The sequence below is a fragment of the Diceros bicornis genome, chromosome 3, assembly GCF_020826845.1.
Source record: "Diceros bicornis minor isolate mBicDic1 chromosome 3, mDicBic1.mat.cur, whole genome shotgun sequence".
NCBI lineage: Eukaryota > Metazoa > Chordata > Mammalia > Perissodactyla > Rhinocerotidae > Diceros > Diceros bicornis.
Window position 1 is genome coordinate 24270571 of NC_080742.1, and position 23973 is coordinate 24294543.

Sequence of the window (23973 nt, forward strand, 5' to 3'; positions counted from 1 at the left end):
AGGATGTGGAGAATAGGGAAACTTGTGTGCTGTTGGTGGGAATGTAAACTGGTGCAGCCACTATAAAAAAAAAACAGGATGGAGGTTCCTCAAAAAATTAAAAATAGGACTACCATACAATCCAGCAATCCCACTTATGGATATATATTGGAAGGAAATGAATCAGTACCTCAAAAAGATACCTGCATTCCCATCTTCACTGAAGCATTATTCACAATAGCCATGACATGGAAAGAACCTAAGTGTCCATCAATGGTTATTCACCGATGGATAAAGAAAATGTGGTATATATACACAATGGAATATTATTCAGCCATAAGAAAAGGAAATCCTGCCATTTGTGACAACATGGATGGACCCTTAGGGCATTATGCTAAGTGAAATAAGTCAGACAGAGAAAGACAAATACTCTATGATCTCACTTATACGTGGAATTTTAAAAATCCAAAGTCATAGAAACAGAGATTGGAATGGTGGTTGCCAGGGGCTGGGGGTTAAGGGAAATGGGGAAAAGTTGGTAAAAGGGTACAAACTTCCAGTTGTAAGATGAATAAGTTCCTTGTATTTAATGTACAGCCTGGTGACTATAGTGAACAATACTGTATTATGTACTTGAACATTGCAAAGAGAGTAGATTTTAAACGTTCTCATCACAAAAAAGAAATGGTAATTATGTGAGGTAACGGAGGTGTTAACTCTACTGTGGTAATCATTTTGTAATATACATGTTCATCAAATCATAACATTGTACATCTTAAGATTACACAATGTTACATGTCAATTATGTCTCAATAAAGTTGGAGAAAAGAAATAATTACAGATAGGTTTACATACTCTTGTTAGTATATATACACATATTTCTTTGCTCTGTCAGCTGAAGGTCTAGAAGCAACAACACCCTATAGCAACAAGCAAATACTATGTTCCAATTTAGATTTTTAATACCATTCTCTAACAAAAGGAACCTGGGCTCCTTGGAGAAATGACTGACTCTAGTGCTAAGGCAGCAAATATACAAGATGAACCTGAAGCGCCTTCTAAGTGATAGAAACTAAAGTGCTTAAAAAATGGAACTGATTTAAATATATCAAAGGGACAGAGGAGCCAACTGATAGAGTTCTCAATGGTCAAAGATGAAAATTTAGCAACAAAATAAAGTACTATTTGATTACAACCCAAATTAGAAAATAAATATCCCTGAGAACGTACTGAAATTAAATAGATAGATTGATTGATAAGGATAGACAAATATCCTGAGCAAAAGAATTCCAATTGAAGTGTGTAGATACTGCTCCCTAAAGGAAGTGTAACATAGTTCCCAACCCTTAAAACTGAACTGCACATAGTGTCTTCCTCCCAGACAGTACAGTCTGGGAAGGGGGAAAGCGTAACTTTACAGAAACCCAGCAAATACTACTTAAACCAGGTGATCAAACTTAACATCCATAGTGATAAATTGTATTGATAACATGTATCCTTTATATGCTATGATGAGAACTACATTTTCCTCTATGTTCTTCCTCCCAAAAACCCATAATCTCAGTCTAAGAATGATAAAAATATCAGACAATTTCCAATTGAGGGATATTCTACAAAATATCTGACGAGTACTCCTCAAAACTATCATATTAGGTAAAAACTAAGGAAATCCAGATAAAATATGGATTTAGTTAATTACAGTGTATCAATATTGGTTCATTACTTGTGTCAAGTATATCGTACTAGGGTAAGATCTTGACAGCAGGGAAAACTAGGTGTGGAGTATATGGAAAGTCTTCTGCGACTTTTGTGTTCATCTGAAACTATTCTTAAAAAGTTTATTAAAAAATAATTGTGCAGTGAAAAAACTGAATAAGAGTCTAGAATAATGTAATCAAATTATTAACCAAAATTGTCCTTCAATGGGTGTCATTTTTAGAAATTTATTTTCATATTTTGTATTTTTACATTCAAAAACAATTTTAATATTGGAAAAAATAAATAAAAGCAGAATACTAAGCTACAAAAATAAAACTTTTGTTTAAAAGGCTATTTAACCACATAACCCCAAATGTTATTATAAATTAATGGTTGGGTCATGTCAAAATGCCAAAAGCCAGCTTAAATGTAAGTTCAGGTCACTGAAGCTAATCTTGCATGACCCCACAAATGGCAGGAACTGAGAAATACCCAGCCTGTCAGTCTAAGGATGATCTTAATGTGTTCTAATTAATGTAAGACAATCTTTCAGATTTCTCTTTGGTTTTTCCCTAGCGAAAAGATAACTTGTCTTGTGTGAACATTATTTTCCATCATTAAGTCACCTATGTCTGAATATCATTCAGTCAACGTATACATATATCACTTATTCTTATAGGTCTGGTGATAAAGAGTGACATAATCATACACTGATAATTAAATCACATTATGGAAATTTTTTGTGTGTGTGTGAAGAGGACTAGCCCTGAGCTAACATCTGTGCCCATCTTCCTCTACTTTATATGGGATGCTGCCACAGCATGGCTTAACAAGCAGTGCGTCGGTGCGCACCTGGGTGCTGAACCTGCAAACCCTGGGCCGCCAAAGTACGGCGCGCGCACTAACTGCTGTGCCCCCGGGCTGGCCCCACATTATGGAAATTTTAATGATAGAAATATGCAAAGTATATTATGGATATCTCTATGAGAGGCAATAAAACCCTGGGGGCAGTTACCCCTGAATTATCTTTTAAGTGATAAATCAGAGTTAACCACATATAGAAAGGAGAAGGGGGTTATGCATTCCAAACAGAGATACAGCATATTCAAAGGTAAACTTATGAGAAACAATAAGTTACATGTGGGGAACCTAAACACTACTGACTTGCCAGAATGTATAGTGTGAAAGGCAGTAGACAGCGGGCATAGTCAGTTGTCTCCCTGAGGGTGTCCCAATGTCAGCTGAGATGAAATTTGGTTCACTTGCCTACTCTTCTCCCAGGTGAGCCATGGATACAGTCCCATCAGAACAACCCAGACATAGTAATCCTCTTCCTCTTGTTAGTACTCAGTTTGAGGGAAACAACATTTTCTAATTCTTGCCAATAAGATTTGAGATTTCTGCCAATGAGAAACGAGATTTCCACTCTACTACTGCAGAAGATTTCCTCACTCCTAAAAGTAGCATTCAGAGAGAGATGATCTCTTCTACTTTTGAACATTGTCTGGGATTGATGTCTGTAATTACAGTAGTCCGCCCTTATCTTCCGTTTTCCTTTCCACAGTTTCCGTTATCCACAGTCAACTGTGGTCCAAAAACATTAAATAGAAAATTCCAGAGATCACCAATTCATAAGTTTTAAACTGTGCACCATTCTGAGTAGCATGATTAAATTTTTCACCTTCTCACTTCATCCTACCTGGGACATGAATCACCCCTTTGCCCAGCATTTCTATGCTGTATACGCTACCTCCTTTTAGTCACTTAGTAGCCATCTAGGTTATCAGATCGACTGTCCCAGAATCACAGTCCTTGTGTTCAAGTAACCCTTATTTTACTTAATAATGGCCCCAAAGTGCAAGAGTAGTGATGCTGGCAATTCGGGTATGCCAAAGAGGGGCCATAAAGTCTCCATGTAAGTGAAAAGGTGAAAGTTCTCTACTTAATAAGGAAAGAAAAAAATCATATGCTGAGCTTGCTAAGATCTATGGTAAAAATCAATCTTCTATCAATAAAATTGTGAAGAAGGAAAAAGAAATTCATGCTAGTTTTGCTGTTGCACCTCAAATATGTATGTATAGGAAAAAACATAGTATACATAAGGTTCAGTACTACCCGCAGTTTCAGGCATCCACTGGGGGACTTGGAATGTATCCTCCCAGGATACAGAGGGACTACTGTATAGCAACTTTTTTGCAACTATGAGGAGATAAAGCCTGATGACCACGCGAACACTCTTAGAATAGTACAATGAAACTAGAAAGAGTCAGTGTCTTGGTGATGCCACTAAACCACTGCAGTAATTTAAGTAATGATTTATGTAGGCCCCGAACTTCTTGTTAGTAAGATAAAACACTTGCTTATTGTTTAATCCAGTTAAGTTTCAAAATCATGCCTCTAAATTTATGATTATGTCTTTCCCACCAGAATTGTAAGGTTCAGTAAATTATGCATGTAAATGAAAGAATAACTAAATGAGTGGACGCATAGCTTAATATAGGTTAAATTCTCCGAGTCTTAGTAACACTGTTAAGTGGAATCAGATGAAGCTGGAAATAAAGGCAGGTATCAAGGCATGGAAGCTGTAACATACCTTATGGAGAAACTTAAGCTTTATTATGGAAACCAATATTTTTAAAAATTTATGTCAATATTTTTTCCATGAACTGAAAATAGCTGTTGCATAAAAAGAATCTTTAAATAAATAAGCTTTAAGATTTCATTAAATTAGTTTCTTTTCTTCAAAACATTAATACATAAGTATTTGAGATGGGCATTGTACTAAAATGAATATTATGTAAAGCATGCTCAGTTCCTTACCTTAGCGCTAGTGTTCTTTAAAACACATTTTGGAAAACTGTGTAATCTAAACAAAGTAATCCACTGAGGGATTTTAAAATGAAAATATATGATCATTTTTGCATTTTTGATAGGTCATTGTGTTGGAGATGGATTTCAGAGGAACAGAGTATCAGAAAGATCACTTAGGAGTCTATTGCAATATAGTCCAACAGGAAGATCATAAAATCCTGAACAAAGAATGTCATACTAAATAAGAAGGAGCAGGAATAGAGTTGAGACATACTTAGATACAAGAATTATTAATAATCAGTGATTAATAGGTTATGTTCAAGTCTGAATTCTTGGCTGTAATTTAAGAAGAAAATTAATAAATTGGAATGATTTTGGTGCCCTCACAGAAGCCATGGAAAACTTGGAAGACCTATTTCATTAAAAATTAAACACATTAGGGGGCTGGCCCCATGGCATAGCGGTTAAGTGCGCGTGCTCCTCTGCTGGAGGCCCCGGTTCAGATCCCGGATGCGCACAGATGCACTGCCTGTCAAGCCATACTGTGGCGGTGTCCCATATGAAGTGGAGGAAGATGGGCACAGATGTTAGCCCAGGGCCAGTCTTCCTCAGCAAAAAGAGGAGGATTGGCATGGATGTTAGCTCAGGGCTGATCTTCCTCACACACACACAAAAAATTAAACTCATTAAAAAAAACAACATTAGACAGTTGGGAACACAGCCCAAGACTGTCACAGGATCTGTCTAGCTAGCATGCTGTTGGTGGCATCACACCATCCCTCGGAGCTCATAACCACTACTGGGTCCTACTCCATCTGAGCCCTTAGAGCTTTGATTTCCTCTTTTGGTGGGAGATGGGAACTCTAAGGGCTTGCTCTTGACTTATCATACCATAACAGCCTAGGGAAGTCAAGTTAGAGATGCTGCCAAAGGTGCTGAGTGTATCTCTTCCCAATCTTCAATCAGAAACCAGACAAATAACTGGTAAATAAGTCAAGAATCCCACAGGGCCTCCCATGAGCAGATCTGGATAAAGTGTCACTAATCACATGACTGCTATGACCATCAGTATGAATAGTTATCTATGGGACTTTCTAGAACTCTAGAAATTACTGTTCCCTCGAAGCTTCTGACTCTTCAGCTCTAGGTTTTCCTTCTTCTTTTACAAACAGTAACAATGAACGGCCAAGGGCTTATTTTGGAAATTCTAGGAAGAATATTGCTATTACTTATTTGGGATAATCTTTGTCACGAGCACCCACCTTCCCATTCATACAAGAGGCTTTAGGTCTGTGAATGGAATTAAATCTGGAAATTGGATGAGAAGCCATAGCTTTCTATTTTTTGTGGCTTATGTCAGGGTTATGTCTACAAAGTAGGATTTACATATATTCAAGTCTTAGGGATTCCACAATCATTTATCAGCCACCATGTTTTCTTAGAGTCGGACTTTTCTGATTATCATTCCGGCCTTGATGGTGAAAGGAACCCACTCTGCCCCTAATAGTTAACTGCAGCTTCTTGGTTTCTATAACTGTGGGTTTCCTTCCTTTACCAATGAAGCCAACAAGCTATTGAAACTACAAATTTTCTATTAGTATACTCTAACTACAGAGAAGAGCAACAGGAACACTTTTCAAGGATTTTGCTGTTCTCCTCCATAGTGTATTTCTCAAGATGTCAGTAAAAAAGCATTCATCTCTTAGAGATCACAGTCAGATAGCGGGTACCATATTATTATGAAATTCTTGTCTTAAATAGTTTCAGGAGTCCTTCCTCTATACTGAATAAGGTAATTTGGGGCATTTACCATGCGCCATATTTGATCCAAATGCAGCAGGTTCTATGACTGTCTCATCTACACAGATAAGAACATTTATCTTTAAACACCAAGGCAGATTATGGTGAATATCTGTATTTCTGTTTGAGGACTTTTTTTTGAAGCTACAAGAGGCAGACAGTTCATATCCCAGAAACAGCTCTCAACCAGTAATGGACAATCAGCTGCTGCATAAAATCCACCAGATTCCTTGCCTCTCAGGATAATTCTGACATAGACTGTATGCTGGATCCCAGTGTTCCCAGCAGAATATAATCACAGTTGTTCATAGTCTTAATCTGTTCAATAATTCACCTATTATACTGGAAAATCCTAGCCAATTCAATAAGTTAAAAATCAAAAAAAATTTTAAAGTATAAAGATTTGAAAGTAAGAATTAAGACTTGCTTTATTGGCATATAACACAACCCTGTAAGTAGAAAACTCTACAGAATCTATAAAAATAATGATAAAGTAGAATAGAATAAATAATCAAATAATAAATACATTTAGCAAGGTTATCAAATACAAGATAAAATGTAAAAATCAATTGTATCAAAAATCAAATTTACTACTTGCAAAAATCAATTGTATTAACAATAAACAATTAGACTGACACTCCAATATATTCAAAAATATTATTAAATAAATTTAATTAAAATTACACAAAACCTGCAAACTGAAAACTACAAAAAATCGCAGGGGAGAATTTAAATCTAATAAATGTAGAGATACATCAAGTTCATAGATTGGAAGACTCAACTTTGTTAAGATAGCAGTCTTTCCTGTGGCAGCCATGAGAATCCACCTCTCAGATCCAACTTTATGGACCATAATTGATCTAGGGCCATAGCTATGTGCTCTGAAATCCGTGACTACATTTGTACTGAGGCCATGCATCCTGTGGACTCTTCACAGCCAATGACTAAGCACAGCAGAGAAACTAAGGCAAGACCATTCCTGGTAGACCCAGAAGGCTCTTATGAGTTACTGTGACTCAAAGACCTCACAATTGCCTTACAAATTTTCCTTAAAACTGCACAACAGTCTAAGATGCTTCCATTCACATTTTCTTTCTTCCCTCTCTCTCTACTTCATTTGGGATCATACTTGCATCGTGATCTGATGGCTCTCCCAATCTCTCCTGGCTCCCTTCCCATTTTCTCTCCCAAACTCTCCTGGCTCCCTCCCATTTCCTAATAAATTCCTTGCATGTTTAATCCTTTTTTGGCTTCTGTTTCTCAGGACTCAGATTAATAAACTCCATAAATTGATGTATATATTCAATACAATCCTAATCAAAATCCTAGCAGGATTTTTAAAAATAAATTGATAAACTTATTCTAAAATTAAAATTGAAATGCAAAAGATAAAGACTAACTAGAATAATATTTTTAAAAAAGAACGAGATTGAAGGACTTAACTACCAGACTTCAAGCATTACTGTAGAGCTACAGTAATCAAGACAGTGTGGTATTGAGCCAAGGATAAATATGTAAATAGATAAATATAGATTGAAGAGCCCAGCAATAAACTCACACATATTCAGTTGGTTTTTAACAAAGGTGCCAAGCTAATTCAATGGGGAAAAGATAGCCTTTTCAACAAATAATGCTGTAACATATATGGAAAATAATGAACCTTGATTCTTACTTCACACTATATATAAAAATTGACTTTAGATGGATCATAGACCTAAACATAAGAGGAAATACTATCAAAATTTAAAATAAATATTAGGAAAAAATTTTGTGACATTTGTTAGGCAATTACTTCTTAAACAAGATGCAAAAAGCACAAACTATAAAATAAAAAATTTAAAAATTGGACTACATCAAAATTAAAATTATCTGTTCTTCAAAAGACACTCTTAAAGAAATGAAAAGACATGCTACAAAGCAAATATTTGCAAAATATATATTTTACAAATGACTTTTATCCAGAATCTGTAATAAATTCCTGCAATTCAACAATAAGAGGACAAATAATCTCCTTCAAAAATATGGACCAATTTTTTTAACAGTTATTTCACACACAAAAATGACATATGACTAGCCAATAAAGCACATTAAAAGATGTTCAATATCACTACTGAGAGACTGAATAAATATACAAACAGACGTCCACCAAACCAGATACAAAAATAGAACTCTGACCTAATATCTGCAGCAACCAGTCCAGGAAGCCAAACCACAATCTCTGCAGCAATAGGCCCAAAATGGTTCAGGATTTAATCAACTGCTAGCCTTCCTAATTTTTGCCTCTATTTCCAATTTAGGAGCAACCAGAGAAAGCCAAATATGCCCTCCTAACCCATCACATAGGATGTCCTGCCAAATAGCCCACCTCCAGCTTCCCCGTGCCAGCAACCTCTAATCAGGGAATACCTGAAGCCTTCCCTTTTTCCTCTAGAAAGCTTTTACACTCCCCTGCCTGCCTTTGAGTCTCTGCCAAATGCAAATAATGGTGGCTTACTCCCTTACTGTAGCAAGCCCTGAATAAATAACCTTTACTTGTTCTTATTTGGATGGTCTTTGTTTATTTCCACATGAGTCATTAGGGAAATGCAAATTAACATCTAAATGAGATCTACTACACACTACTACACACGCACTAAAATGATAAAGCAAAATGGCTGACAATTCCAAGCGTAAGTGAGAATGTAGAGCAGTGGTTCTCAACTGGAGGTGATTTTTGCCACCAGGGAACGTTTGGCAATATCTGGAGACAGTTTTGTTTATCACAACTGGAGGATGGGGGGGTATGCTCCTGGCATCTAGTGTGGGTAAAGGCCAGGGATGATATTATACATCTAAAATGCATAGGAAAGTCCCCCAAAACAAAGAATTATTCAGCCCAAAATGTCAGCAGTGCTGTTGTTGAGAAATTCTGATGTAAAGCAAATGGAACCCTCTAATATGTACACCATACCACCCAGCAATCCCACTTCTAAATATTTACTCAAGAGAAATGAAAACATACGTTCACACAAAGACTTGTAGGGGAATATCCACAGCAGCATTATTCATAATAATCAATAAACTGGAAACAGCAAAATGATGAATAGATAGATAAATTTTGGTATCCATACAATGGAAGTCTACTCAAAAATGAAAAGAAAATATTAGTGCATTTACAGCATGGTGAATCTCAAAAACATTCACCAAGTAAAAGGAGTCAACACAAAAAGCTTCATAGTGTTTGATCCCGTTTATATGAAATTTTTAAAATGGCAAAACTACAGTGACAGAAATTAGATCAGTGGTTGCCTAGGGCCAGGTTAGGAAAGTGGATCTAATGCAAAGGCGCAGAAACTTTAGGAGGTGATGGAATTATTCTGTGCCTTCATTGTGGTTATGGTTAAATATATGTAATTACTAAAATTCATCAAACTATGCACCTAAAATGAGTGAACAATATTCCATGAAAATTTACATATAAAATATATTAATTTTTTTTTTAATTAAAACAAGGAACTAGAAAGTGTCCATTTGGGAATGCTTAACTCTGCTGAAGGCTCCCCGAGCAGTCAGTAAGATAAGGATGAAACAAGAGGAGGCCATCGACGACCTTAGCAAGAGCAGTTTGAATGAAGTGGTGGGGTCAAAAGTCCGATTTCAGTTGGCTGTGCCTAAACGGGAAGTAAGGAAACAGACAATAAGTATACAGTACATTTTTGAGAAGTTTGAACTGAGTGAGGAAGATAGAGACTGGGTGACATGAAAAAAGAGGACAAAAGCTAAAGGGAGAATATTTGAATATAGAAGAGAGTAAGAAACCCAGGGAAGGTGCAAAAGAGAAAGACTGAGGAGAAGGGATTAGGTTGAAAACTTAACTGGGGTGGTTGTTCTTGGTCAGGATAAGGGATACTCCCTCATCTAGACTAGAAAAAGAGAAATTAAGACAGATATAGTTGTATACACATTTGCAGGAACGGCAGGAAACTTAGACTGATGGTGGTTTTCTCAATTTTCTCAGTAAACTGAGAAGAAAGAAAATTTGCTTAGAGTGAGAGAGAAGGGTGACTTTGAGAAGTACAGCTTTGTAGTCGGAAGGGAGGAAATCAATATGATCTATAGCTAAAAGGATCAAGAAAAGGATCAGACAGTGCTAATGGTGTTAATGAAGTTGTAGACCATGAATTGATAGCAGTTCATGTTTATTATGTTGACTGATACCTGTACAAAATGTAGTTTTACACTTTTTTTAGAAACAAAAACTTTAACTTTAGCATTAAGCTATTATTTTTGCTTGGCAGGTGTGGCTGTAGGAAATGGATGCAAAGATATCAAGGATGTTGGTGAGAATATTGCTCAGATGATCAACTATGGGATCCAGACAAGTAGAAGAGAGAGTTCAGGAAAAACCATTCACTTTGTTAGGGTTACTTATCTCTTAGAAATACGTCCTGCTTCTGTAAAATCTAGGCCAAGACAGTTTCAAAGGAAACACCTTCCTAAGCATAAGCTAAAGGAGGCAAAACTGCAAAAACACAGAACAGAAAATATTGGTTATTTTTTTCAAAGCCTGTTTATCACTGGTCGTTTGGTTTGTTTTCAATTTAAATTACATGTTATATATATTAGAAATAGAAATGTTTAAAGTCTTATATCCAATCCTTAGCCTGATTTCAATGAAAGCTGTAAATAAGAATTTGGGAATGACAGATCCCTTAGATGGTCTTCTGGTTTATGCTTAATCCATCATTTTATCACTGTGACATAATGGTTAATATAATTCATCTCATTTCATAATTACACATAATTCTTCATGTTTGACATGAAGAACATCTGAGAGAAATGGGAAAATATTTGATAAGGTCTTTTTAGTATTATTTGTACATTTTAACAATAATTTAAACTAAAAAACAAAAAACCCATATTCTATCAAATCAAGCCTTTACTGTTTCATATATATGCAAAATAAAATGGCATACCTCACTTACTTTTTAATTATATAAAGTGGTGTACATATTTTGGTTGAATATATGTACATGTACACACATCTTTTATGTTTAAGATACCTAAAATATAAAAATATTGATGAGAGTTAAAAACAGCTACAATTTTGAAATTCTCACATAACAAACCAAAAAAGCCTCAAAAGACATTTCTCATCTGTTTCAACCTTTAAGCATTATCCACAAGCAATTCATTTTTCACTTGACCTTACTAAGCCTATAAATGAGTGTGTCTGTGTGTCTGCAGATATGTGTGCATGCTTTACACAAAAGAGCCAAATGTAGCAGGGACTTGGAAGGCACACCCTAGAAAGCCATTCAGCAATCTCTGGAGGTCTAGGAGCCTTTTTTATGATGTGTTTCATTTCAGATGTGCTGTGATCCATGATACTGAAACTTACCAAGTAAAGCCCAAGGTTATTTACAAGAAAGTATTGATTATTTTAGAAAATAAGTAGTTAGAAAAAAATCCTACACGTCTATATAAGCTGGGTTAAGCACCACTTTTGAAGGCAAGGAGAATTTCATTTGTCTGGACTGTAAAACCTAAGTTTAGATAAAGAATCTGGCAATAAAGCTGAAAGGCAGAAGGGATAAAAGGAATGGGGTATTATTAATGCTTATCACTCCTTAGGTCCGTGAGTTTCAATGACAGTTTCAAAGGGATGTGCTGATAAAGGATTTGCCTATAGTTTGACACAGTGTGCAGTGGTTCCAGTAAGTCTCTTGCGGAACAAAGAAAGCTAAGACACTTCAGAAGCTTGAAGAGATGAATGACAGCTCTGAACCCAAGTGGCAGTCAGCCTTTCCCTCTGGCTTTTGTATTAGATGTATGATATATAACAGTTGAGATAGATAGATGTATATATCAACTTACTGTGCTAATACCCAAGTAGTAATAGAAATTACTGCCTTAGTCCCAGAAATTTTTATGACTGCATATAGCAAACCCTAAATGTTTAGGAAAGTAGCATTGTTTTCACTTTATTACAGACCTTAAATTTGCTGCATCTTGCTGAGCAATATTACTGAAAATGCCACTGCGTTAGCAGCAATGACAAAAAATATGCCCCAAAATACAAAATACATGAATTTATTTATTCTACCAAATGAAAAACTTTAAAATTTGAAGACAAAATGATCTAGCTAAATGTTAGATCATTATCTTGAATATATGTGATCTATTAGACAAAATATGCAAATAGTTTAAAGTTGAATCAGTTTTTCACTCATTTTGTTTACTTGATGATCAGCTAATTTACATACAGAATGCTAAATGTCCTGTACACAGAACTTAACCTGCACATGACAGAATAAAAGTTCTGAAAATAAGTCAAACAGTTTTATTTTCTTTATCTTGGTAGAAATTAAGGAGCACTTTGTTTTTTAAAATATAAAAATTACACAGGTTTGCTTTATATAATCTGGAAAACATTAAAAGTATAAATCTTCTATAATAAAAATATAACCACCATTAATATTGTGATATATTTAATTTTATCCTTTTTTCCTGCAGGATTTTAGTTGAAATCATTCATAATATACTTCTGAGACCTTGTTTTTCATTTACATTTTCATAAACATGAGTCAAGAACTTGGGAGAAAATGAAGTATAAATATATACTTTTTAAAAAAATTTTTATTAAGACATCTTAAAAACTGTGCAGAACTGGAGTATCTAGAGTATCTCTGAAATTAAATTTTAAAATAGTGAAACGAAGCAGGTAAGCTATTCACATGTATTAAAAGTACAGATGATAAAATGAGTCGTCTTCCTCTCCACAAAACTACGTCCATTTGTTTTGTACTCTTCTGGAATTTTTTTATCTTTAGTAAAAAAGCTCTCTCTCCCCACTCCCTCTCCCTTCTAATCTTCCCCACCTCTACCTTGTCCCTTCACTCCCTCTTCCTCTCTGCGTATGTGTGCATAAGTGTCTGCAAGATACACGCATATATGCTTGGTAACATTTCCATAGCTGTACATAGGGATCCAAACTCATTAATGTTAACAGTTTCAAAGAGAACCAGGGTATTTAACCAAAACATATTAACTTGTTACCTTTTGAAGTTTTTTAAGTTGATTCTAGATATTTATTTTTAAAACAATGGTGTATTGTGCATAGGACTCTGTAGAAGTGTGTTCAGTATATCCATAGAAAAATCCCTAGAGGTGGAGATTCTGATCAAACAGATATGCATTTTTAATTTGGTAGCTGTTGCTAAACGGTTTTCCAAACAAGTTGCACAAATTCATATTCTCACTAATAATACTTTAATGGTTTGTTAACCTATGTTCTGGTCCACACTGGGCGTTACCAAAATGTTTGTTTTCAAAATAATAGGTGAAAAAAATGACCTGTCGATGTTGTTTAGTCTGTATTACTTTACCTATGAGTATACTTGATCATTTTATTTTCTACATTTTAATATTTGTATTTTGTGTAGGAAGGAAAGAAGTTTTAGTTTTAATTTGTTCATATTAATGCATTACATAACTATAGAAAAGTACACAAATTGCAAGTGTACAGCTCAATGAATTACCACAGTGACTCTGACATAATAGAACTTGAACAGCCTTTACGAAGAGCCCGTTTTTCCTCTCAACCACTATCACCCCCTCCTCTCCAGAAGCAACCACTGTCCTGAAATTTAACACATTTGCTTTGCTGATTTTTGAACATTTTAAATAAAAGAATCATACAACACACATTCTTCATGTCTCTGTTCTGTTTCTCAAAATTACGTTTGTGAGATTTATTCCCGTTGTTGAGTCTAATTGTTCTACGTTCACTTTTAATTGCTGCATAATATTTGTATAATTATGTTACAATGTATTTATCCATTTCCTGTTAGACATTTGGAATGTTTCCAAAATGCTGCTATTATGAATAATACTCTTACTAATATGTCCATACATGTCTGAGTTTTAAAAAATATTTTATATATGTTCTGTTATGTGTGTAGTGATTATGTGTCTTTTTACTAATTTGTATGGTTTCTTTATACGTGATACATATAAGCCTTCGTAGCTTATATGTGGTATTGTTGTCTTCTCCCACTGTGGGTCTTATACTTTTAATTTCTTAAGAACCTTTCCATACACAGAAGTGCTTAATTTTAATTGGTCAATTTTTTCCTTTACAGCTTTTTACGTCAGATTTAAGAAATCTTTCCTTTCACCAAGTTCATGAAGTTATTCTCCTGTCTTATGTTCTAAAGACAACATTTTTATCATTCACATTCGCATAACTCATCTGAATTTGATTTTTGAGTATGGAGAAAGAAAGGAAGTCAAGTTTCACTTTTTTCCCATGTAGATAACCAATTGATACTGCACAACTCTTTAAACTGTTCTTTCCCCATTGCTCTGCAATGCTCCATTTTATACATAAATCCAGTATTCCTGTTTGTGGAAGTCTACCCGGACTCTCCCTATTGGTCTTATTGTATATCTTTGCACCAAAAGCACACTGTTTAAATACCATGGCACAATAATAATTCTTGATGTCCATTAGAATAAGTCCTTCCATTTTGTTGTTCTCCTTCAAGATTGTATTGGCTACTTTTGCCCCTTAAAATTCTTTCACACATGGATTATACAGAAGTATATTGCTTAATTTCCAAATATAAAGAGATATTTTAGTTATCTTTTATTTCTGACTTCTACCTTAATTTCAGTGTGACTAGAGATATAATCTGTATGATTATCTGTATAATCTGTATCATTCTTTGAAATTACTTGAGAAATCTTTTTTTGGCCTTGCATGTTGTATAAATATGCCACATGCACTTGAAAACAATGTTTTGCACTTTGGCAGAAGAGGGTAGAGTGTTCTATATGTCATTTACACTAAGTTTATACATATTTTTCAAAGTTCCTTGTTTTTTGACTTCTTGTTATAATATTTATTTAAAGAGGTATGATAAAATCTCTCTTTACGATTTTGGATTTGTCATTTTCTCCTTTTAGTTCTATTAAATATTTTATTATTATCTTTTGACACTATGTTATTAAGGGCACACACATTTAGAACTGTTGTATCTTCCTGGGAATTAACCCCTTTAATCACAATGAAAGAGCTATACCCACTTTTCTGGTTAATATTAGCACAATATATCTTTATTCAAACCCTTTACATTCACATTTCCTGTATCTTTGTATTTAAGTTGTGATTTATGTAAGCTGCACATGTTTGTGTTTTGACTCAATCTGAAAATCTTTTCTTTCAAATGGAGCATTTTTTCAATTGTTTGTAACTACTGTTATTTGAGTTTAAATCACTTATGTCTCTTTTGCTTTCTATATGTCCTACTTATTCTATAATGATTTCTATCTCTTCTTCTGCCGTATTTATGTAACTTCCCTCTCTCTACCAGCTTTTTTTGAACTGTTCTTTTTTGTTTTGTTTTGTTTTTTTGTGAGGAAGATCAGCCCTGAGCAAACATCCATGCCAATCCTCCTCTTTTTGCTGCAGAAGACTGGCCCTGAGCTAACATCTATCGCCAATCCTCCTCCTTTTTTTCCCCTTTGTCTCCACAAAGCCCCAGTAGATAGTTGTATGTCGTAGTTGCACATCCTTCTAGTTGCTGTATGTGGGACGCCGCCTCAGCATGGCCGGACAAGCGGTGCATCGGTACGCGCCCAGGATCCAAACCCAGGCCGCTAGTAGCAGAGCATGCACACTTAACCACTAAGCCATGGGGCCGGCCCCTGACCTATTTTTAAGTGGCACTTTAGAAATTAGAAGAAGCTACCTTGATTTAATCAAATCGGTATTTGACCTTATCCAGGACAGTAGAAATAACTTAAAACACTGATTCTCCCTGGTGGGTTGATACCCTCAATTGCAATGTTGCTACTATTCTGACCCCTTTCACCATAGTTTAGTTTGCTGTTTTTAACTTCATATACATGAAAATATATGCATATTTTTTGTGTCTGTTTTTTTTAATCTCAATATTCTGCCTGTGAGATTTATCCATGTTGCCGCGTGCATCATTGTATTGTTATAGCTGAGTAATATTCCATTTTATGAATACACTGTCATATATTTCATGTATCTGATTATTTTTGATTGACTTTGGGCACTTTATGAAAACACCAAAATAATCTGAAGGCTGAGGTGACATTAGCTTCTTGGAAATAGGATTTACATTTGCTTTTAGATGGTGTCTGGTGGCAAATGATTTTAAAGATGTTTTGAGATGCTTTGAAACTTGGATTTTAGGACCACTATATTTCCAATTCATCCTTATTTCCTGGGTGTAGCCTTTCTGGAAAACCAACCTGAAGTGTGGGTGATGAATAAAAATTGGTGATCACCATCATCCTGAGTTGATGTTGATCACCAATTTTGTCCACTAATTCTGGTAAGTTTCCCCAAGGGTTTGCTCTGCACTTAGTTTTTCAGCCTCCTCTCTTAGAAGCAGGTGTCTCAAGGACTTGTATGGCACCAAACGCATCTTGCCCAGTTTGTGATGGGACAAAAATATGTTTTAAGTAATAGTTTCTTATACCTGTACTTTAAAATACGGAGGAATTACTTTATGTTGTCGTACATCTTAATAGTTGCCCCCCCTTTTACATATCTCTACTATTTCTTTCTTCTAAACACTAACCATTCATTCAAGTTTAAAATGAATGAAATAGAGTTGCATATGCTCAACTGAGGTCACTTTATATGTTTCCTTCTGTATAAACAAAGTTCCAGACTCTCCACTTTGACCTCATTTTTTCATCAACATACGCCAAAAGAATTTCAGTTATTTTTCTCTATTGCATTTCTATTTCTTATCAAATGGTAACAACAGCACTTTATGTTAAAAATTTTCTACCTCTTTTCAGCTCTTTTAGGCCATAGGTATCTTTCTTGATTAAAGAGAATGCATTATTGAATTTAATAAGATGCAAGTTTGATTTAAAACTAAGAAAAAAATAGATAAAAGGGCTTTAAAGTAGAAAAATTAAAACAAGACTGACATGAGTGAGAAATGAAATGCAAAAGGACCAGAAGGGAGTCTTTGAATGTGATATTAAAGCAATTGTTATGTTGTCTAAAAGCTGAAAGGTGATACCTATTGATGATTATTTAGTCGACCAATTCTAAATAAAGAGTAGTTCACAAGTTTACCGGAAAACAGATATATGACTGTAATTCTAGACCCCAAAGAAATTCACATTAATTTGCTGATAGAGATAGATATAGATGTAGAGATAAAGATATAAATACCGATATGGATATCTTTCTATCAAAGGCCTTTTGTGACTAAACTGCATGTCAAAAAACAGAGGTATATTTCTTTTTCCAATTTTCTCCAACTGGTGTTTAAATATAATTAGTCTGAGTTCCATAAACTGCAGTCAACAGTCGGTCTCATTGTGTTAGTGTAATTATGTTGTGTATAATGCAGAAACTAGAGGTTTACATAAACATGCAATCAAATGCATTTCAGGAATCAAGATAACTGAAAAAAGGCCACTTTTATTCTTAAGCGTAAGATATTTAGAAATTATTTCTCCTCTCTCAGTCTCAATTTTTTATCTGTAAAATCAAATGCTATTAATACCTACTTCACAGAGAGACTATAAGGATTATGTAAAATAGATTACGTGGAGTGCTTAATACAGTGGTGATCTCTTTGTTATTGCTCAGAAAATATTTGAATCTGAATATAAGAATGATCTAAATGTCCAAACAATTTACACATTTCATTTTTTTCTATCAGACACCATTTGAAATAAAATGTGAAGCTGTATCACATATCTATAGAAAATTTGATTGTTTTAATTTCAAAATTGTAAACATGGGTGTTTATGTCAGATTTTTTTGTTGTTGTTGTCTAAATAAATAGGTAAGAAGTAAAATTGGGAGCAAATGACAAATCACACTGCAAAAGTAATAAATTGTGCCCAAAGAAGATGTGCAAAATGATCCATTAGATTGCAGAAAAACTATTAGAAATCCTGTTTATGATTTTAAATAGTATGTTGAGGCTTTCATTATGATGTAGATTAAAAGAACCAGAATCCAAATATTAGGGATCCTCCCTCAAAGCCCAACCAAATTTCTGAGCACTGCCTCAGAATGTGATAGGCGCAGGGCACGTGTACACCTGCTGCTACAGCTCAGGTCTCAGTGAGTTTTCTCCAGGGAACAATACTGCTTGGCCATTGGCCATTGTTTGCACAAAACATACAAGGACTCAGACATCAGAACAAATAAACGAAAAAAAATTCTGAAAATTCAAACAAAAGTAAATGTAAATATAAATTTTTTAATACATAAGAGAGCATTTTTAGATTTGTTTTTTGAAACAACAGTATAGCCTGGTTTCCCAGTCCTTTGACATTCTGGCTTAAAAAAGTCCACCAAAGGAGATCATAAGTAATTCAATTTAGATCATTAAAAGATTTATCAAAATGATTGAATAGAATTATTTGGAAAGTCATCATTTAGTTTTTGAGTGAATCTGGGTTTTCTGTAACTCCAATGCTATGTGCTGTACTTACGCAGTGTATTTTACCAATGTAAACTTCACATATCTTTCATATAATATATAAAAATTCATAAAGAGCCTCTACTATACATTAGTACATATTTATTTTTGTTCCTTAGGAGCTAGTGTGGGACATTCTCAACATTTTTCCATTTATAGCCCCATTCTATTTTTTAGCTAATCACTTTTACCTACTGGTTGTTGAGATTAAGAAAGAAAAAAATCTCGTGGGGCCGGCCCGGTGGCGCAAGCGGTTAAGTGCGCGCGCTCCGCTGCGGCGGCCCGGGGTTCGCTGGTTCGGATCCCGGGCGCGCACCAACGCACTGCTTGGCAAGCCATGCTGGGCGGCGTCCCATATAAAGTGGAGGAAGATGGGCACAGATGTTAGCCCAGGGCCGTCTTCCTCAGCAAAAAAAAAAAAGAGGAGGATTGGCGGATGTTAGCACAGGGCTGATCTCCTCACAAAAAAAAAAAAAAAAAAAAAAAAAAAAAAAAAAGAAAGAAAAAAATCTTGAACTCCTTTCCATTTATTCTTTTATTATAGTTTAGTTTCTAAAAATTCTATTTAATCTCTATTTCCAAATACGCCTGACAAGATCCTTACTTAGTTAAAATTACAATAGAAAACAAGGCTTCAGGCAGTGAGCTTATTTATTTTTTAAAAAATAAAATGTATTGGGGCCAGCCCAGTGGCATAGTGGTTAAGTGAGTGCACTCCGCTTCGGTGCCCTGGGGTTCGCAGGTTCGGATCCCGGGCGTGCACCATGCACCGCTTGTCAGGCCATGCTGTGACGGCATCCCATATAAAGTAGAGGAAGATGGGCATGGATGTTAACCCAGGGCCAATCTTCCTCAGCAAAAAGAGGAGGCTTGGCATCGGATGTTAGCTCAGAGCCAATCTTCCTCACAAAAAAAAAAAGAAAAGAAAATGTATTATCAAAACTTGAATATACATATTTTTTTTATTTTGAAATAATTCAGAGTCACAAGAAGTTGCAAAGATAGTACAGAAAGGTCCCATGTAACCTTTACCCAGCATCCCTTATTAGTTGCATCTTATTATATAAATAGATTCAAAAGGTCACATACTGTATGATTCTATTTATGTAATATTCTTAAAATGACAAAAGTATAGAGATGGAGAATATATTAGTGATTGCAAGGATTGGGAATGGTAGGTGGGAGAAGGTAGGCGCGGTTATAAATAGGTGGCACGAAGGAGATCATTGTGGTAATAGAATAATTCTGTATCTTGATTGCAGTGGTAGTTACATGGATCTGCACACAGAATAAAGTTACATAAAACTACACAGACCCCTTACACCAATGTCAATGCCTGGGTTTGATATTATACTATAGATACCTAAGATGTAACCAATAAGGGACAGCATAGGCTCCTATCCATCATGGCTGACCTAGCTGCTACTACTGATAAAAGTTAAACTTGCCAAGTACAGAGCCCCCAGAATGTGGTATCATCCTTAGAGGGTGGCTGTTCATTACATGGGACTTGTTTTCTAGTGTAAGGAGCTGTGATTCTTTTTTGACTGGAATCAACAAATATTCTGGATATAGGTTCAACATTCCTTCATATAGACCCTCTTGGCCAGTACCTCTAGTCGAGGATATTCAGAGTGTTTTGTCCACCAACCTGGTATACTGCATAAATCAAATATAAGGCACCCAATTTAAAGAAAAAGAGGTGCAGTAGATCACGGGATACACTGGTGCCATCACATATTGTACCACCAGAAGCTGCTGGCTTGATAGAGTGATGGAACTGCCTTCTGAAGGTGCAGCTAAAAGAGCAAGTTAGGTATATTGCCTATGATCTTCACCATCCTTCTTGGTTCACCATCCTCCAGTATAGAATCTATACTCTGAGTCAAAAATCATTATTCTACCTATTTGGTGCTCCCAATAGATAGAATACGTGGCTCTGGGAACCAAAGCTCGGAAGTAGGAGTGTCCCTGCTTATAATAATTCCCCGACACACTTGAAGAATTTGTGCTTTCTCTCTTGTTCCAAGAGGAAAAATCACTACCACCAGAGCTTCTGTAAATGTTGCATTAAATTTTAAGCTTTGCCTGCTGCCTGGTCACTTTCATCTCCTCATGCAAGACAAGAAGTCAAAGAAAGGAGTCACCATTTTGACCTGAACATCAGAAGGAGATAGAGCTCCTATAACATATTGGGCAGGGAGGATTATATATGGCATCCAGGTGATCAACCAAGCCCTACACTGTCTCTTATAACTTTCCTAATCAACTGTTGCTTTGGATAAGACAGAAGATAATCTCATTGTTCTTCTTTTAAGTAAAATGTTTTTTCTTTTTTGCTAGAATATTCATGACATCTTTCCTTTTTCTTGATGTTCAAAAAATTTAGAGTATATTCTAAAATGGATCATTCTCTAACAATAGTGAGTGCTGACAGCCTGACAGGTGCTCACAGCTTGTTCTACTTTGCCTGCCGGAAGGACCCAACATCTAAAGTGATATTGAATAGCAGAATAGTGGAAAATGTGGACGTGCAACTACATCATATTTATTACTTAAATTGACTTGAACAGAAGCAACAGAAGAGGTACTTTAAAACAGACAAGCTGTCAATGCTTCACTCATAATCACATTCTTCCTCTTCTTGACATCATTTTTGTCCAGAACACAAACCCTCCAAATCTTCCCCCAAAGTAGAACTAATTAGACCAGTGCTTCTCAGACTACGTGTACGTGAATCATCAGATTTCAGGTAAGGCCTGCGATACTTCATTCCCAAGAAGGTACCTGGAAATGCCGATGCTGCTGGTCTATGGACCACACTTTGAGTAGCAAAAAATCAGACCTCGTATGGCGTGCCAGTATTTCAACTGCATCTATTTTTCTCATTAATATTCCATTTCCATAATTTGAGGTTCTGCTTACCCGGACAGTAGGAATTTAAGCTTTAACTAAAACTCTTAATATATCTTAGTCACATTCTTTCTGTCAGAGTCCATCCTTTCTGATTTCTGATTTTACTTTTTAAGTCTCAGTTTCTTTTCTAAGCTATTTGGTCCCTCTTCTCTTCTCACCCATCTCATCTGTTTACTATCTTAAGCTTTACACTATCACAATCAGGATATTGACATTGATAGTCAATATACAGAACATTTCCATCACCACAAAGATCTCTTACATGTCCTTTTATAGCCACATCTACTTCCTCTCCACTTTCAGCCCCTTGTTACCCCCCAGCAACCACTAATATGTCCTACATTTCTATGATTTTGTCATTTCCAGAACATTATATAAGTGAAATCATATCAAATGTAACCTTTTGAGACTGGCTTCTTTTTCCCCTCAGCATAATTCTCTAGTGATTCATCCAGGTTCTTATATGTATCAGTAGTTTGTTCCTTTTTATTGCTTAGTAGTATTTCACGGTATGGATGTACCACAGTTTGTTTAACCATTCAGCCGATAAAGGACAGTTGGATTGTTTCTAATTTTGGGCTATCACAAAAAAAAAAATGGCTATAAACATTAGTGCATGGGTTTTTGTGTCAACATAAGTTTTTATTTTTCTGGGCCATATACCCAGGAGGGCAATTGCTACAAATGCAAATGTAATTCTTCTCTGTCTCTGGGGGAGTCTCGGCTCCCTGCTAAGCCTCCACTGGTACAGACCTCCACCATGTTGTTTCTTGGGCCCTGAGTTTCCTAGCTTGTCTGACTTCCTTATTTTCAGTCTTATGTTTGTTTTATGTATAATGTCCAGGTTTTTTAGTTGTAATTAGCTGAAAGAATAAGAGAAGGAACATCGACTCAATCTTCCCAGAAGCAAAAGACCTCCTTTATTTTCAATTTTGTTATAACTACTATAAAAAGGCTCACTGCTCTTAGTTGGAGGTATATTTAGTCTTTTGAGCAATCATGTGCCCTCACAATTCATATCAGTTTCCCAAAGCAAGGTGAGTCCATTGGTCTCACTCTCCCAAGTCTCCATGTCTCTGAGGAAAGATTAATCCTCTGGCATTACTCTTCCCATTTTACTGATCTCATCTGCATTCATAGAGAAGTAGGTGATGACTTGGAATAATAGTAACAAAACTTAGTAATCCTTCCTGCTCTAGATACAACATAGGCCATAGGCCACTGGAGAAATTTATGTGGATCTTGGTAATACAGATTAATATCTTCAGTTCAGTTACTTAGCCTCTTGATATATTTAGAGAAGCAGCAGAGACCTTAGGCATTCATGAGAAAGGAATATTGTTTCTATACACATTTACTTTTATTCTTTAAACCCATTGCTCACAATGCCATATTTCCCTATCTGGTTTTGTATTATCTATATTCTGCACATATACAGCATAGATATTTCTAGATCTCCTATAATTTCTACTTATTAAATCAATATGTTTCTAGCAAGTTTATGCATGTCAGCATAAAACTTTCATTTTTAAAGGAACTTTGATCATAAAAATCCAAACTGCATTTTGGTTTATCTGTACTTTTTTTTTCAGTGCAGATAAATTTCTGACTGAGAAACTATAGACTAAAAGTGTTTCTTACCAGTGGGCCCCTCTGTTCTCCTGTGACTTGCCCTGCCTCCTCACCCCAATTGTACATTGGGGATCCAGGGCAGACAGCATTGGTTATGGCTTCATACTCATTTTTATAGCTCTGCTGACCTTTCTACTCCATAGCAGGGAAATGGGCTCCACCTGTGATAACCACCTGTCCCACTGTTCATCTTTATCTCTAGCCTTCACACTTTCAATTTTGGGGATGATTTTCTCGGATGATTTTCCGGGATTTTTATTTATTTCCCATTTTGCATTATCACTTTCCTAACCCTGCCTCTATCTCTAATCTAAGTTACAGAGTTCTAGGACCTACATGATAAGGTTCTCTTAACTAATTTATATTTGCTGAAACTACTTCACTAAGAAGCCATAATGAAGATACTGTCACCTTGTTGGATGATTTCTGAGATTAGATTTTTAAAATTGCTTTTATACCAATTTTCCTAGAAATCTATTAGTAACCTGTTTTTACATATGTAAAATTAAAAATATATTACAAAAATAAGGCCATATTTTGTATGACTGGCCCTCATAAGGCAGAATATTGAGTGTTTATAACTGAGTTTAGTAAGATTTTTTCAGTCTATATTATGAGAGAAGTGATGCTGTGCTGGAAATAATTCTGCTGTGAGGAAGTT

General features: G+C 35.5%; 1 long non-coding RNA gene across 1 annotated transcript in view; it reads left to right on the forward strand.

The window, feature by feature from the left end:
- Positions 1-10665, forward strand: part of LOC131421760 (uncharacterized) — a 112462-nt gene extending 101797 nt beyond the window's left edge. The window contains exon 3 of the long non-coding RNA XR_009223947.1: positions 10566-10665. This is a non-coding gene — a long non-coding RNA (uncharacterized LOC131421760). The remainder of the gene's footprint in view (positions 1-10565) is intronic.
- Positions 10666-23973: the final 13308 nt, after the last annotated feature.